The following is an 18,409-nucleotide window of genomic DNA, read 5'->3' as shown; positions in this document are numbered from 1 at the left end:
TGCTTTTCAGTTTCATGCTTGCATACACTCAGGCTTTATTATTACAGTATTTGTGTCAGTTCAGCTATCTGACTATCATTATGTTCAACATGTTGAACAAACACTAAACATGTCTCAAATTGTCCTATAGATCTGTTGATTCTGTTCCAAGTGTTCAACACTCACTAAACATGTCCAAAATTGTCTTATATATCTGTTCAATGTGTTTAACACACACTAAAAATGTCTCTCTCAATTTGTATGTCTATTCAATGTGTTCAAAACACACTAAACATGTCTCAATTTGTCTTATATATCTGTTCAATGTGTTCAACACACACTAAACATGTCTTAAATTGTCCTATATATCTGTTCAATATGTTAAAACACTCACCATAGAATTGTCCAAAATTAACTCAAAATTGATCAAAATACTATAAAATTAATATGCCAAATTTTCACTTATTTGCTTGCCCATTAGTCCTAAAATCATTAACTTTTAACAATAGAAATAAATTTGTTAAACTTCCCTAATAAGATGTTAAACTGACAGCTAATTGCGTATTCAAATTGAAACAGTAGTCATGTTTTTCAGATGTCCTTAACTTAGTGAACTCTTGGATACATAAATAAATTTGCAAAATTAGTACTAATTACTTTATTTGATAACCATTTGATCTAGGATAGAACTAGGCACAATAGACCTCCATTTTCCTTTCTTGAAATCATCATTTAAGACTTAAATCATCTCTACATAGTTATAACTGTCAGTTGTTGGTAATCAATGGTAGATCTATGTGTAAGCACAACAAATCATCAAGTTCAAATCTTTTAATTGGGATACTTTTGGCTTAATTTCAGCACTGAAAATTCCATACAAACTTGATGATAATTCAATACACCAAAAAATACAATAGAAAGACATTGATTGATTGATTGATTGTTGCCTTTTAAGCACTATTGAATGTGTTCGGAGGCCAGTTTAAGCACCATTGAACGTGTTCTGAGGCCAGTTTAAGCACCATTGAACGTGTTCTGAGGCCAGTTTAAGCACCATTGAACGTGTTCTGAGGCCACTTTAAGCATCATTGAATGTAATCTGAGGCCATTTTAAGCACCATTGAACGTGTTCTGAGGCCACTTTAAGCACCATTGAATGTGTTTGGAGGCCAGTTTAAGCATCATTGAATGTGTTCTGAGGCAACTTTAAGCACTATTGAATGTGTTCTGAGGCCAGTTTAAGCACCATTGAATGTGTTGGGAGGCCAGTTAAAGCACTATTGAATGTGTTCGGAGGCCACTTTAAGCACTATTGAATGTGTTCTGAGGCCTCTTTAAGAACTATTGAATGTGTTCTGAGGCCACTTTAAGCACTATTGAATGTGTTCTGAGGCCAGTTTAAGCACCATTGAATGTGTTGGGAGGCCAGTTAAAGCACCATTGCATGTGTTGGGAGGTCAGTTTAAGCATCATTGAATGTGTTCTGAGGCCACTTTAAGCACCATTGAATGTGTTGGGAGGCCAGTTTAAGCACCATTGAATTTGTTGGGAGGCCAGTTTAAGCATCATTGAATGTGTTGGGAGGCCAGTTCAAGCACCATTGAATGTGTTGAGAGGCCAGTTTAAGCACCATTGAATGTGTTCAGATGTCACTTTAAGCACCATTGAATGTGTTCGGGGCCAGTATAAGCACCATTGAATGTGTTTTTGGAGGCCAGTTTAAGCACCATTGAATGTGTTCTGAGGCCACTTTAAGCACTATTGAATGTGTTCTGAGGCAAGTTTAAGCATCATTGAATGTGTTGGGAGGCCAGTTTAAGCATCATTGAATGTGTTTAGAGGCCAGTTTAAGCATCATTGAATGTGTTTGGAAGCCAGTTTAAGCACCATTGAATGTGTTTTTGGAGGCCAGTTTAAGCACCATTGAATGTGTTCTGAGGCCACTTTAAGCACTATTGAATGTGATCTGAGGCCAGTTTAAGCATCATTGAATGTGTTCGGAGGCCAGTTTAAGCACCATTGAATGTGTTTTTGGAGGCCAGTTTAAGCACCATTGAATGTGTTCGGAGGCCAGTTTAAGAACCATTGAATGTGTTCGGAGGCCAGTTTCTTTTAATGAAGGAAGCTTGTGTGCCCAGAAAGTCTCCAACCATCTACATGTAGCAAAACTTGCCATTCTAAACAATTTATTTGTCTAATGTTCAATGACAAATATTACTTTCAATCAATGGCAAGAATGTATAGAAGCCTTGAGAGTAACTTTTCTGGAAGTTCTTTTACTATTCCTCTGGTTATGCTATCTTACCTGATAATAGACTGAGGTATTTAAGTCGTAATTCACCTGCAGCTTATCTATATCAAACAGTATATACTATATCATTTAATCTAATGGTTATAAAATATTGGAATTGAATTGTGAATGACAGAATGTTTGCTCTTCATAGAAAAAAAAGAAATAGTAAAAAAATCTCAGATTTGATTTATTGTTGACTGAAAACATTAAATTGTTCACTAAATAAAGTAAGTTGTGATAAAACTTGGAGCTATGTTCTTGGGGTTTAATAAGCAAATTCAAACCAAAAGCAAAAAAACCATTGGTTCTCTCAAGAGAAAATATAACTTACTAGTGTTGAGATCAGAGTAAATCCTAATATAATGACTTGAACAAATGTTAATTCTTCTTTAAAGACTTCTACAACTGTTACTATCTTCCAATATTTATTATAAATGAGTTTGAATGAATTTCAAAGTATTGTTTTTTTCTTCAATAATTTGACTGTTTTCTGATCGGATGGACGTCCAATCAATACCTGTTCTCTTATCACCTAATCATTTGGTGTTTTTCAAAAAATAACATTTGATCAGAGAGATAAAATAATTCAATTAAATCTTATCTGCCTTGCTAAACAACCTGTTCAAAATCAACTGATCAATAACTATCCTGTTTTATTAATATCTTAAATAATTAATAGCACATTAAAAAGGATAATTGAAATTATTATAAATATTCATAAACTGAATAATCATAGATATTCATTATTGTCAAGGGATATAAACCATGTAAAAGGAGACATTTACTACACCAAAATACAGTTGCCTCTGCTTTACTGTTGATTGCATTTTATGTTGACAATTTTTAAGATTGAAGTCTTACTACAGAAACATTATCAATGATCAATGAAAATAAGGTTAAGGTCAGATGAAACCCATCAGGTGAGAAAAAGTAGTATGTGATTGATCACCAAAAACTAAAGCTGCTGTAATAAGCATTGTTGAATAGATTCCAATTCAGCACAACAAAAAATGGGATGAATGTTTAGAAGCAAGATGATATCAAATTTCATAGGAATAGACTTCCTAAATTCAAACTTTTGGTTTTAAAGGCTCATGTTCAAGAGATTAAATCCAGAAAAATACTAACAGCAATTAGTGTACAGTAAATGCAGACATCTTTGAGCAAATGCTAATGAGACAATTCTGCACCTGCAGAGACTGAATGACTTAAAAGTTAACAACTATACTGTCACTGTGCAACTTTCAACAATGAGAAAGACCCAAACCACAGAGCAAGCAGAGCATTAATTGTTTGCATCATTTCACAATAATTTATCTAAATATACTTGTATAAAAAGTGCACAACACATAATTTTCTGGATTTGCAGTACATGAGGTGATAATATGATAATTGGTGATTACAATCATAGAATGTAATACCATCAATGTCAGATGTTTTCTCTATCAGAACAAACAATGAGTTCAAACAAAAAAGGATTCTTGATATCATAAAAATAATATAAGAGATGTGGTTAATATTGAATTCTTCCCTAAAAGACATGCTGAAGAATGATACAGTTGAGTCCTAAGGGATGTCCTATTAAAGATTTGATATGTTGTCAATGATATAAGGGGTCATCGGGATGTTACATGGAGGTTTATTGTATGATCTTGCCAAGCTGCAAAATATTTTCATGATTGTAAAAAAGATGAACGATATTTAATTTCATTCATGAATACTTCTGATCTCTGAAGTTCTAAAATTTACAGCATGAGACAATTTTCTACAAATATTACTCCTTCCATTAGTTTAAAGGAGCTTCACTTAGTACAATTATGAATTGATCATATCCAAAATTCAAATAATGTTATGATAATAATAGAATAAAATAATTCAATAATATTTTTAGTTTGATTTTCCTAGATTTAAAAGAGGAACTTTCAAGTTTAACTTTTTTCCCCGAAGAATAGTGTTAAAAGTCTATGTGAAAAAAACATGATTTTAGAAATCAACAAAATCAACTGTGTTTTCCAATGACATCAACATGTTTTGATATTTGATCATGATTAATATATAAGATTTAAAAGATGTCTTCGTCTGGGGTTATTTTTGTTTTACTTTGACATTCTAGAGATGAAGGAAATGGGAAGCTATTAAACATCAGTAGAATATGGCTTAGATATTGATCTAATGAAGTACATAATTTGTCAACCTTGTTGTTTATCAGATCTTGATTAGAAACGTGATCGACAGCATACTAACACTTTTCTATCCTTTGATAATGATGACAATTATCCTTACAAAGTCACAACAACAGATCACTTGTCTATTTCAAATTTCAAATTAGTTCTATGAAAATTAAACATTTATTTGTTTTTGGTGCAATATTTAAAGATGATACAAGCAGCAGAAGATAACAAGTTGACTATCGTAACTACCAGGGTATTAATCATAGAAAACACCATGGGCAAAAGAGCAAGCAGACTAGCGTCCACATTACACTTCACAGAAAAATAGGATAAAAAAGTAAGATGAATTGTAAGATTGAAATGCTTGTCTTTAAAAAAAACTTTTATATCTTAGTAAAGATCAATCTTTTTTGTCAGTGAAAACGGGGTCTTAGACAGATATATAACTTGAATATATTGAGGTGAATTTCAGGAAAAAAAGGACCATGACTTGTAATTACCAAACACACATAATTATAAACAAAAAATATAATTATACATTATACATATGAATTACGGTTTATAATATCTGATACCCAAATCATCTAATGTACTGAAAAATTTAAGCAGCTCACCTTTCACATAATGCTTACTATGCAAAACATTTATAAAACCTCCAAAATTACAGCTTACAGGATAATCAACTAACACAAACATTCTCATCTCAAAATTACAATATCATCACTTTAAATATTAAAATGTTGGGATCAATAGTGTTATTTAAAGTGTGTAAAGAGGGCCTCTTTTGTTGTACACATTTTTAAGTGTTGATGCGGAAAACCTTTGTAAGAACAGATATTAGCTTTTAACAACTTATAACCCACTTTAGTAGTTCACTTGTTGTAACAATCATTATGAAAAAACATATTAAATTTTTTTCTTTGTCAATTATATCATTGAACCATAGAATAGATGTGTGAAGTATTTTACCATGAATGAAATGAGAGATATATGAAAGAATAAAAAAATACCAAGGTACAAAGAATGCAGAGATAATGAGTACAGCCTTGATAGGTCAAAGTTAAATATTTCTACAGATGCTGTAGTAGTATGAAGATACTTTAATAATATGTATGTAGTCATTAGCATGCCAAAAATAATAATAAGATAACTTCAAGGTCACTGCAATGTGAGTAAGGGCAAACTATCTAATGGAAATTTAGAGCAAAAAAATATTTATGGATGTTTTTGAAATAGAAAAGTTTTAATTTCTGCTTCCTTTAAAACATTCCTGTTGTCATTCCTCACAGCAAATCTTCATTTAAAGTTTTTCATGATTAATACCTGCACTTAATACAGCTGAGAAAATATGTAACAGTCTATAAATATCTTTTGGTTGAAGTGTCCTAATATAAAGAAAACAAATGAGAATCCTGGGTCACCAGTCATTTGTATAAGTGTAAATAGGTAAACTTTTCACAGGTGGGAAAACAATACAAAAAAATATTTATTTATAACCAGGAAATTTTTGAAAATTTCTTTGATGTTATTTTTAATTTGGTTATGGAAAAAACCCATCACAGAAGTAGATAATGATGGCTTACCTTAAATTACTCAAAAGTAAAAAAAAAAAAAATCTTAACAACAAAACACATGGTAACTACATTTTCTGGATGATTGTTGCCAAGACTTAGCTGTTAGCACTATTATATGTTATCAAAGATTACCATGTAGTACAAGAATTTGACTTCTGATAAACTTACTGGGGTATTAGTTCTTACTCTAATAAAGTTACAAGATAACCTCAAGAAAAAGAACTTCTCTCCTCATTAAGCTGGCAGGCAGCTATCATAATACTTATACTCTCCCTTAAAATAAACAAAACCTATCTATAAATCACTGTTTATGAGAGTTCCAGATAGGTGTCATAAAAAGTTTTTACTGTTACATTTAATGTTCCTTATGTAACTGAGAATTAGAGTACCATATTTTATAGCTAAATTATACCAGTTAATGTTTTCCTCAAAACTGTAATGGCATAATACTAAATAGTGGTTTAATGGTTTTTTTGTGCTTAGAACTTCATGTTTATGAAATCAATAGCATACTTGGTGAATGGAGTTTGAAGTTATTGAATGATGATTAATGCAAAAGTTGAAAAGGCTGTGATTTTTCTGTAATCAACAAGTTTAGCCATAGGCTGTTTTAAGAGTTTGGTGGTTGACAACATCAAATGAGTAAGTGCTAAGATAGTTCAGCATATTGGTTGCATGTCTTGAATGAAAAGAAGCAAGACAGGTTTTTAGTGAAAATTGAGTTAAGTGGCATGATCTTTGAGGAATGGCTTCAAATGAAAATCATTGGCGAGTCAAGTCAGAGAAAACTTTTTGTCAATCGACTTGATATACAGTAAGCATTTAAAAACAGTAACCAACATCCATAATCTATACTAGGTCCTCTATTATTTGTCTTATTTATTAATGACCTTCCCCTGTGCATTAAAAATTGTAAAACAGACTTGTATGCTGATGATACTACTCTTCATAAATCAGGGAAAAGTATAGAAAATTTACATGATGATGTTCAAGAAGATTTATGCAAAGTTGAAGAATGGTGCAAAATGAATAATATGTTCATCAATACCAAAAAAACTAAATGTTTGGTTACTGGAACAGGTCAGAAATTATCAACCCAATCTTTTCAACCAAATTTAGTAATAAATTCAGAAACACTACAAAATTCATCATGTGAGAAATTATTAGGTGTTAAAATTGACAGCACACTTAGCTGGAAAAACCAAATTGATCAAATTTGTGCTAGCATTTCATCAAGAATATACCTTCTTTCTAAATTAAAGAAATTTTTAGATATTAATGCCAGGAAAGCATATTATAATGGGTATATTCTGCCTCTCATCGATTACTGCTGTATTATTTGGGGAGAATGTAAAAATGAAGGGATAGTAAGAATATTAAAACTTCAAAAAAGAGCAGCAAGATTAATTCTTGATGCAGACCCATTATCCCCATCAGCCCCCTTATTTAAAAAACTTGGTTGGATGACAGTAGAAAACAGAATCAAATACCATAAATATTTATTGCTATTTAAATGTATGCGGAAAGAAGCACCACAGTACCTAATTCAAAAGTTTCAACTTATATCTGTAAATAATCCTTATGCTTTAAGGGGTGTTACTCAAGGTAATTTGATAGTTCCAAAGCCAAAAACTGAACTGTTTAAAAAATCTTTTGCTTATTCTGGATCAGTTTTATGGAACGGACTACCTTATGAAATGCGTAAAGTGCAAAACACTTATTCTTTTAAACAAATTATAAAACAATACTTGAGACAGTCCCAATATTCAGTCTGAAATGATTGCAACTACATTGTATTACTCTTAGAATGTATGATTTTAATGATTTGTATATACTAGGTCTATTTACTACATGCGATATTTAACTGTTTTATATCTTTTAATCATGGTACATGTACACTGAACTATTATGTCTATACAACTGTGTTTATATGTTGTATGATTGCTTTTTTCTTTTATTATTACCATTTTGTTTTTACTTGTATTGCATACATATATATGAGGGCCTCAGGGAAGATTAGTGATTGTAACTAACTGTGTTTACCCTCTTTAAATAAAGAATTTATTATTATTATTATTATTATTATTATAACATTGCTGAGAATGCCTGTTACAAATTACAGTTCATTAAATTATGTAAATACCCTAAAAGTTGAGGAGGAAGCTATATAAGACAAAGTTGACCTAGAAAGACAGTTTTTTCATATTCAATTCATGACCTTTATTTTTCTATTGTTATCATGAAATATATAATATTTTTGGATTTCCATATTATTTGTCAAGGGCAATTAATATCTGACAATAAAGGTTCAGAATCATGTGTTGTGCATGCACAAATTCGGGGTTTTTCACAACGATAAAAAATAAACGACTTTTTGTTATATAAAATGATTGCCAATGAACCACCTATTCACAAGAGACCAAATGACACAGAAATTACCAACTATAGGCCACCATAAGGCCTTCAACAATGAGCAAAGTCTATACCTCATAGTCAGCTTTCCAAGGTCCAGGAATGACCGATAATGAGAAAAACTAATGGTCTAATTTATGTACAAAATAATGAATGAAAATATGTAACAAAGCAACAAACTACAACCAATGATGTTCTCATTCAAATGTTCTGTTATCAATTCATTGTACATGTATTACACAATAAATATCCATCCATGAAGGAAATGTACCGTAAAACTTGATAGGCAAATATTTCATCATATTCAGGAGGAGAACAAATAAACAATGAAATGATTCAAATAGATAAGTTAATTGATGGGACTAAGCATAGGAATTCTTACTACCAAAATGAGGGTCATAATTTGAGATTAAGAGGCAGATACTTTGGCTAATGCAAAGGCCAGTCCTCAAAGGGCAAGGTTTCTTTAATGGATAGAAAAGATGGTACTCTCACTACACAGGCAGTAAGATCACAACTCCAACTGATATATGGCATCATATTTAAACACCCCATGTCAAATGAACATTTCTCTTTTGCATGATTTTAATCCCTCATGTTTAAAACCTGCACCTATATCCTAGTATCAGTTATTGTGAACTGAATCAAAGTACGATGTACTAACATGTAATTAGAAAACAGCAGATAATTTCAGAATTAAATAATCAAATTAAGCCATACTTTAGGAAACCATGGTTTAACTTAATTGAGCAGCATGAAAAATTACATCATTATTAAGAAAACATGTCTGTTCAAAATTACTGTCTAGTTGAAAACACTATTTCATACAAATAACTTTCTTTAAAGAAAACACTATTTCATACAAATAACTTTCTTTAAAGAAAACATACCATAGACAAATTAAGTATCAAGCTCAGAATGTTTATAATAAAACCATGTTATGTCACTTCGAGACTTAAGTAATACAATAAGTTTTGAGGAAGAGAAGATATAATAAAGCATCAGAGTGCCACATAGAAAATTTACTGTCACAAAGTTAATTTTCCTGAGAAGAGTTAGTAGAGCTAGAGTATAAAACTCATATTTGCAAACGTAGAATCTGAGATTAACATCTGCAAGTATTAAAATACATATTGCATTATGGTTATTTATTTTCTAAGGTAATTGTTAAATCATCATTTTAAATAATTTTTAGATGGACAGAAAAATCCCATGTGATGGAGCTTAACAATTGGAAGGAAAAAAACATATATTTTACTCCTCAAAATATATATGACATTCTCCAATCATTTAAAAAAAAAATTGCACTAGAATGAGTGTTTCACATTACTGATATATGGCAAGTAAAATGGGTATATCTACTCTACTAATTGGGATGGATTTCGTAAAATTTATTGCAGACATGCAACTTCAAATGTTACAAGTCTCATGTTTCGTTGTTAAGATGATGGTGACAATATATAAGCTGTCAAACTACATGAAGTAACAAGAACACAACATCAATAATTATGAAATATACAGACAAAAGTGAAAACTATCCTGTACTGTCAATCAGTTGAGTAAATATACGATACAATATCATGACACACAAAAATAAGTTGGTTTACAGTAATAAACTCATCATTCTAATATGACGTGCTTCTTTCGCTTTGTAAACAACACTGTGTGAAAATTCTCGATATATCTATACTCAGCGCAGACTCAGAGATAGACATAATAATGGATGTTACAATATACCTCCCACGTAAATCCACATGTATTTGAACCTACTTTGCAAACGCTTTGCCAATTTTATTGTATTAGAAATTGTAATAAAACAAAAGACCAATCTAATTAAAAACCGATCTCTCATCGCACCTGTTTCTGATATATCGCGTGGGAGATCTAACGAAACCCACTTTGAGGTCACATGTGAGTGACCTCGTAGGTGTGTCTTTTTCGACCAATGAAATTGAGTCTTCCACGATCTTGGAAGTTTAACGTAAGGCAAAGGGATGTAACTCATTTTATTTACGACGAAATCGTCAGTCATAATAATTCATAAACTTTTTTGATTGGCTTATTAATAGGTCGTCAACTCATTTGCATATCTTTATAAATTCATGACTTTCAGTTCACTCACATGTGACCTCAAAGCCGGTTTCGTTAGATCTCCCACGCGACATATCAGAAACAGGAGCGATGAGAGATCGGTTTTTAATTAGATTGACAAAAGACAAAAGAACTTTTATTCTTATTAGGATGCATAATAAAAAGAATTAATATAATGCAACTAGTTTTGTTTATTTCCTAAATATAGTAACACAGCTATATCGTGCAATGTCAATTTCATCATGGAACACTTTCTCTACAATCAGGGGTTCATTAAGGGATGAAAATAAGCTTGATATTTATGTTACCATTTTAAAAGCTATTAATATACTAATTTAAGTTGCAGTATAAAAACAATATTTAGTAAATGTCACAAAAATATAATCTTTTTTGTAACCATCGAAGTTCGTATAATATTGTATTAAAATGGAATTCTGAGGTAGGTTTTGTTTTGTTTTCCATTCTATTGCATTTGATTTCAGCAAGTCAACATGGCAGCTCCTTCGTTACGAAATGTCAATTTTGGATTTGACGGTAGCTTTCGAGAAAATATGTAAATTAAAAATCGGAAATATTGGGTTTGAGAATTAACATATTTTTTCCAGCGGTTATTAACGAAATAATCAATGCAAGCTAAATATTTAGGAGAATATTTGAGCTTTATCTAACAAGGAGTAAAAAAGAACAGCTTCACACACGGCATACCCACTCTCGCTTCAGTATTTGAATGAACTTATTTGTCCTATTAGAATCGAAATAATTCATGGAAGCCATAGATTTGTTGTAAATTTACACATGGCCTGGGCCGTGATATTCGTTAATTTTATCCCTCGCTAACGCTCAGGATAAAATTCGAATATCACGGCCCAGGCCATGTGTAAATTTCCAACAAATCTATGGCTTCCATGAATTATTTCTTAAATGAAGACATTACATTAACCACAGGCTTTACACTGATTGGAAAAAAATAAATATAAAAAAACACCCATTACCCAACTAACTGACATATATTATGATTTGATTGCTGTGTAGCATCTTTACATTTGTTGGACCAGATGAGTAAAAAAAAATTCACATTTTCATTCAAAATAGCATGATATCAACAAACATGCTCCACTTTAAATCTTATTTTACTAACCTTACTTTAAGGTGATTGTTCTAATTTCTTTACAGTTCTGACAAAACTGACAACATGTGGCTAATTTATCACAGGGAGTAGTAAAATGTTCAAGGACATTAAAAGAATATTAAAGTGGTAGTACATTGCAAACACATTGTAGTATTGACCCCTATATATTAAACATCCAATAATCAATGCTGGATATTTTACACCCAAATCCATATATAGGTGTTATATAATATTGCTGGTACTAAAAAGTTTCCTGTTACCACAGGTCAATCAATTTTAATTGTATATATCAGTTTGGTTACTGCAATCAATATTCCCAAGGTAAAACAGCTAGCTTAATGACTTACTAACCTTTAACCTGACGTTTCAACAAAACATATTTTTTAAAACATTCTTCACAGTTGTAAGAATTTTTTTATAACTTTTGCATAATTTTTCATACATATATATTTTAGCAAATAAATCAAAAGAATGAATAGCAAAATTTTCAGCTAGAGTTCACCTATTATGTTTAAATTTCCAATAAAATATTTGAGATGATAAAATATTCAAAATATCTTCGACATGTTCATTGACCTTCAGTATATAAGCCATTCTGTCAAACAGTGGTTCAATGGAACAAAACTCAAACAGAAAGCCTCATTTCACACTACTGTACAAACTAGAGGCTCTATAGAGCCAGTGTCACTCACCTTGGTCTATGTGAATATTAAACAAAGGACACAGATGGATTCATGACGAAATTGTGTTTTGGTGATGGTGATGTGTTAGTAGATCTTACTTTACTGAAATTCTTGCTGCTTACAATTATCTCTATCTATAATGAACTTGGCCCAGTAGTTACTGTGGAAAATGTAAATAAAAATTTACAAATTTTATGAAAATTGTTAAAAATTGACTATAAAGGTCAATAACTCCTTAGGGGGTCAATTGACCATTTTGGTCATGTTGATTTTAGCCATAGCGACCATCTTGGTTGGTTGGCCGGGTCATCGGACACATTTTTTAAATAAAATACCCTAATGATGATTGTGGCCAAGTTTGGTTTAATTTGGCCCAGCAGTTTCAGAGGAGAAGATTTTTGTAAAAGATCACTAAGATTTACAATAAATGGTTAAAAATTGACTGTAAAGGGCAATAACTCCTTAAGGGGTCATGTTGACTTATTTGTAATCTTACTTTGCTGAACATTATTGCTGTTTAAAGTTTATCTCTATCTATATTCAAGATAATAACCAAAAACAGCAAGGGGTTGTCCAATTCATCTGAAAATTTCAGGGCAGATAGATCTTGACCTGATAAACAATTTTAAACGATGTCAGATTTGCTCTAAATGCTTTGGTTTTTGAGATATAAGCCATGATATACAAATGTACCAACAAACATATCAATCCATTATCTGCAGGTGTAACAAAGAAATTATAATACAGATTGAAGGATTTAACTTAGTTGTTTCAGTGGCCAATCTTTTCAACCCAATCTTTTCAACCCAATCTTTTCAACCAAATTTAGTAATAAATTCAGAAACACTACAAAATTCATCATGTGAGAAATTATTAGGTGTTAAAATTGACAGCACACTTAGCTGGAAAAACCAAATTGATCAAATTTGTGCTAGCATTTCATCAAGAATATACCTTCTTTCTAAATTAAAGAAATTTTTAGATATTAATGCCAGGAAAGCATATTATAATGGGTATATTCTGCCTCTCATCGATTACTGCTGTATTATTTGGGGAGAATGTAAAAATGAAGGGATAGTAAGAATATTAAAACTTCAAAAAAGAGCAGCAAGATTAATTCTTGATGCAGACCCATTATCCCCATCAGCCCCCTTATTTAAAAAACTTGGTTGGATGACAGTAGAAAACAGAATCAAATACCATAAATATTTATTGCTATTTAAATGTATGCGGAAAGAAGCACCACAGTACCTAATTCAAAAGTTTCAACTTATATCTGTAAATAATCCTTATGCTTTAAGGGGTGTTACTCAAGGTAATTTGATAGTTCCAAAGCCAAAAACTGAACTGTTTAAAAAATCTTTTGCTTATTCTGGATCAGTTTTATGGAACGGACTACCTTATGAAATGCGTAAAGTGCAAAACACTTATTCTTTTAAACAAATTATAAAACAATACTTGAGACAGTCCCAATATTCAGTCTGAAATGATTGCAACTACATTGTATTACTCTTAGAATGTATGATTTTAATGATTTGTATATACTAGGTCTATTTACTACATGCGATATTTAACTGTTTTATATCTTTTAATCATGGTACATGTACACTGAACTATTATGTCTATACAATTGTGTTTATATGTTGTATGATTGCTTTTTTCTTTTATTATTACCATTTTGTTTTTACTTGTATTGCATACATGTATATGAGGGCCTCAGGGAAGATTAGTGATTGTAACTAACTGTGTTTACCCTCTTTAAATAAAGAATTTATTATTATTATTATTATTATTATTATTATTATTATTATTATTATTATTATAGTGGCTGCCAGGGCATAAAAATGCCTCCAATGAAAACAGTAAATCAACTTAAGGACAACAATTCCAAACAATATGTTTATGGTTGTTTTTTAAAGTAAAATAGTAAAAGCACACTCAAGGCTCACTGAACAGCACATTTATGTTAGAAAAAAGACTGCCACGATCTTCAAAAAATGATAAGAAACAACAAACAGCATAAGTCAAGTAAACATTTGAAATTCATTTCAACAAAAGTTCAAAAAGAGTTTAGACTGTAATGCCCAACATATCTATCCAAGACATGAAAATTAATTCACATCAAATCAATAAGGAAACTTAATTCTATCTTAAATTCCGCGAGGTATTATTATTTAATCGTGAACCCCTGCATCCGAAAGGAACCGCCAAGCTAACAGCGCCGATCTACAGGCCACCAGCATGTACATGGACCAAGGAATATTCCATACTTACAACGAAATAACAACTGAATCAAGATGACCAAGATGTCCGATACCACCTATACATCTATAAATGATAGCAGATATAAATGATTGCAGAAGAAACGTACCACGGGCGCCGATCTTAAATGAACTAGGAATTCACAACTATGCCATTATACAGACCAACTACTGCAGACGATCCAAAAATTATATAGTCACCAAATAATTAACAAAGGAACAGTTTTTGACAATTTTATTATCCACAGCGGCGATCATAATCTTCCTATTGTTGCCGACGCGCCGGGAAGCAGTAACCTCCAACTATGGCCAGGTTGGAAGAGAAGCCTTGCGAAGTGGTAGGAACCATGGGAAGTTCGTCCTATTAGATGCCAAGCCTTTAGAACAATTTCATGTATCATATACTAGTAAAACGAACTCAAGTTACATTGTATACAAACTTTAATTTTCTATATTTATCTTATCTATTTATAACTCTGTATTGCTACTTTCACTTTTCATTGTTTCTCTCACCATGACGACGTCAAATTCAATGCACCACTTTGAGTACTTCAGGGGCTCAATTTCTGTATAAAAATTGTCCTGATGAAGCCTGCCTTGCAGGCGAAACATGTAGACATAGATAATAAAATTGCAGATCTTTTGAAGTGTTGTTGTCAATTTTAATTATTAATTCTATCTTGTATAAATAAAATAAATCAACATTATTATTCTTTTAAATGAGGTGATAAGAAAATTGAATTCAAAGTAAATATTTTTACGAGGAGGATTAGACTTTTGAGTTGAGAAATTTCTTCCTCCATAATAAAGCAAAATAATTTCTACAGTGAGTTGCACCTGACTTTTGCAATAACTTTGTTTGCATAGATATCTCTTTAAGTCTACATAATATGCTTAAAATGAAGTAATTAGTCATTTAACTTGAAATAAGGAAAATCTATAATAACATAAAATAATCAATTATTCTTTAAATCTTTTGACAAGAAAGCTATTTCAAATATTAAGAAGACCTTGAGTTAAAGAATTTAATCTCCTGAATAAATGTCTCAAAATATTCACATGACATTCATATTTATCTCGCCAAAATATGAAGAAACTCACCCCTCTACCCTCGGTGACCATTAATGCTGTAAATATAACAGGCTGCATTATCTAAGCTTTAAGATGGCTTGTATTTTTAAGATTAGAAAACAACCTTATGATTTTAATCTATTGTGCCCTATTACTGTAAAATGGGAACTTTTGTGAATGGTTTTACATTTGCAAATTTTGGGATGATGAAAATATATTGGCAAATAATATGCTGTCATACCCTTAAAGAGGATTAGAATGGTGGACAAGAAAAACACTTCAGCATGTTGGAACAAGAAGAATTGCAGTATTCAAACTCTCAAAATAAATAAACCACTTTCAATTTTCAATCTATCTCAACAAAGTGAGATAAAGCTCAATAATCTGAGATAGAAATTTTTACCCAGTGAATTAGAAAGAAGAAGAATAAAATCAGGATCAGTTCAAATTTTGAATCAACTTTCTACAAAAAATATAAATTAGTTACGTTAATAATATATAGTTCTGTCATCAGGCTTTCAACTAATTTTGTAAGGGCGATTATAATATAAGAGAGAACCTATAATCAATAGGGCGACACAAAAATAAGTTTTAAGAAATTCAATTGTGAAAAAACTCAATCTTTGAAATAAATACAGTGTTGCACTGACTATACATAGCATTTAAATGAAAGAGGTTCTCCTCATGATGATACATTATGACATTGATATTACTAAATATGTTTGTTTAATAACGTTTTTATGAGATTTAAAATGGTGAGTTTACTGACCCTGTATTATATCTACCAAGAAGTGATAAGACATGAAGCAATATGCCTAATGTCCTAAACATGATAAGATATACCTTGAACATTACAAACCCACAAAGAAATCCATTCTTTAAAATATTAAATATGAGATTGTTGGCATTCATATTTCATTTTCATTCATTTTTATTAAATTTGGTTGTTAACAGATTGCTCTTTGTATATGTTAGATCGTATGTGTTAAATTTGGGAAACACTATCCTATTTATATACTTTGATATTTCTAGCATGATTAAGATATTTTATTAGATATTTTCAACAGTAAAGAATAGTAACTAAAAATAAAAGAATCATAGTGAGAAATAATACTTTCACATATGCTAAGTAAAAAGTAAAATATCTGGAATAGAAGAAACTTTTTATCATGTCATATTTTGTACTCATAATAAAAAAATTAAAAAGGGGGAGGGGAGAAAATTATCTGTTATACCACTGAATGACTTTGATATTTATTTGATCTGACAAGAAAATGGCAACTCAAAGACAGACAAACAGACTTGTATGCGTTAGCCCACATAAATTGTGGACAGGGACTTATCTCTAGTATTATATATGAATATAAAGTCCCTATTACTTCAGGGCAGTAAAGTAATTTAAGTCTTGAAAATTTGAATTACACAAAGTAAATTTTACTCTTCCAATTTCAATATAATTTCAATGAGAGAAAATATCATCAAGAATTACGATTATAACAAAACTAGTACAAACCTTGTACTACCATAAGCCATCAGTAAGATTTGATTAGTCAAAACAATGGCCTAATTCTTCAATAATTATATACTACATATTCTACGTAACAACTACTTACATACTAATATACAATGCAATTAAAGTTAATTTTCTTAATGCCAAGGGTAAAGGTTAAATATGTATTACAGAAACACCATGAAGTATTACACCATACTTTTTAATGAATTACGCAAGTAAATAATTGCACTGTTTTTTTAAAATATATCTTCCTTACCCCTGTAAAGAATATCCACCATAAAACAACTAATTACTTATCGTACTTAAAAACCTTTTAAGCCACTCATTGCAACAGACATATAACTTCCGTCAGTTCCTGGTATAATATTAAATGGACTAAGATCTAAAACTTTGCCATATAAATACACGGTAGCTATTTATAACTCAATACAATACAATATAGGCTAGGCATATCCACAAAGTTAAAAACTATTCAATCCTTATTGTTCAAAATCTACATTCAATTATCATAGCTCAGTCATTATTCCTTCCTCAATTTTACCAAATTAGCCAACTTGAAATATCTGCTCCTATCAGTTTAGAAAAATCTCAATCAAGAGGGTAAAACTTTTGATGTCTGTAAATATATTGGCGAACATTGATAGAGCATTAAACTAACACTATCAAAAGTTTATAGTACTTTGGTCAAAATATGCCCAAACATTTGTTGTACTGGTACAATTTCTGTTTCAAAATAATGTCATAAAATTGACAATGATAAATTTTGTTTACCAAATAATTAATTATATCCTACATTGAGCTACTTGCAATCATTTTAAAAGTAAATATTTACTTTTGTACTATTTATATTCAACGTAATTCTACTATAATTTCAGCATGTACCTATACCAAAAAAACATCAAAAAGTTAAGATTATTTATAATTAACACTGTTTGAGTACTTTGTTTACAAATCATTTTAATAAATGATATGCATGTCTTCCTAAGATTAATTTCCCATGTCTTTATTAATAATCCTTGACAGTATATAGACTTGTGATAAACAGTCAAAATTATAATCTAAGAAAAAAGGTATTAAACCCTGGCTGTTTACTAAAGATGATACAAATAGGTCAAAATAATAGGTTACCATGACTAATAATAATACTCAACATTTACAAGAACATAAACTACAAGCTTTAAGATGCTGACTGTAAAAATTTCCAGCTCAGTCACTCTTTTATAAAGGTGATA

At 30.7% G+C, this 18,409-nt stretch overlaps 1 protein-coding gene across 24 annotated transcripts in view; it reads right to left on the bottom strand.

Moving 5' to 3' along the window:
* LOC139502669 (3',5'-cyclic-AMP phosphodiesterase 4B-like) overlaps positions 1 to 18,409 on the bottom strand; it is a 255,985-nt gene that overhangs the window by 49,000 nt on the left and 188,576 nt on the right. The window contains exon 1 of one of the 24 annotated variants that reach the window (XM_071292356.1): positions 17,434 to 17,973. The exons of 20 other annotated variants lie outside the window; for them this stretch is intronic. The gene's annotated coding sequence lies outside the window, so the exon portion shown is untranslated. Of the gene's footprint in view, positions 1 to 5,057; positions 5,277 to 17,177; positions 17,387 to 17,433; positions 17,974 to 18,409 lie in introns of those variants that run through there. 3 more of the 24 variants (XM_071292374.1, XM_071292367.1, XM_071292363.1) reach the window with 3 other exon arrangements.

The sequence above is a fragment of the Mytilus edulis genome, chromosome 1, assembly GCF_963676685.1.
Source record: "Mytilus edulis chromosome 1, xbMytEdul2.2, whole genome shotgun sequence".
In the NCBI taxonomy this organism is placed as follows: domain Eukaryota; kingdom Metazoa; phylum Mollusca; class Bivalvia; order Mytilida; family Mytilidae; genus Mytilus; species Mytilus edulis.
Note: the sequence above shows the minus strand (reverse complement) of the source record. Positions and strands in the feature narration are given on the sequence as shown.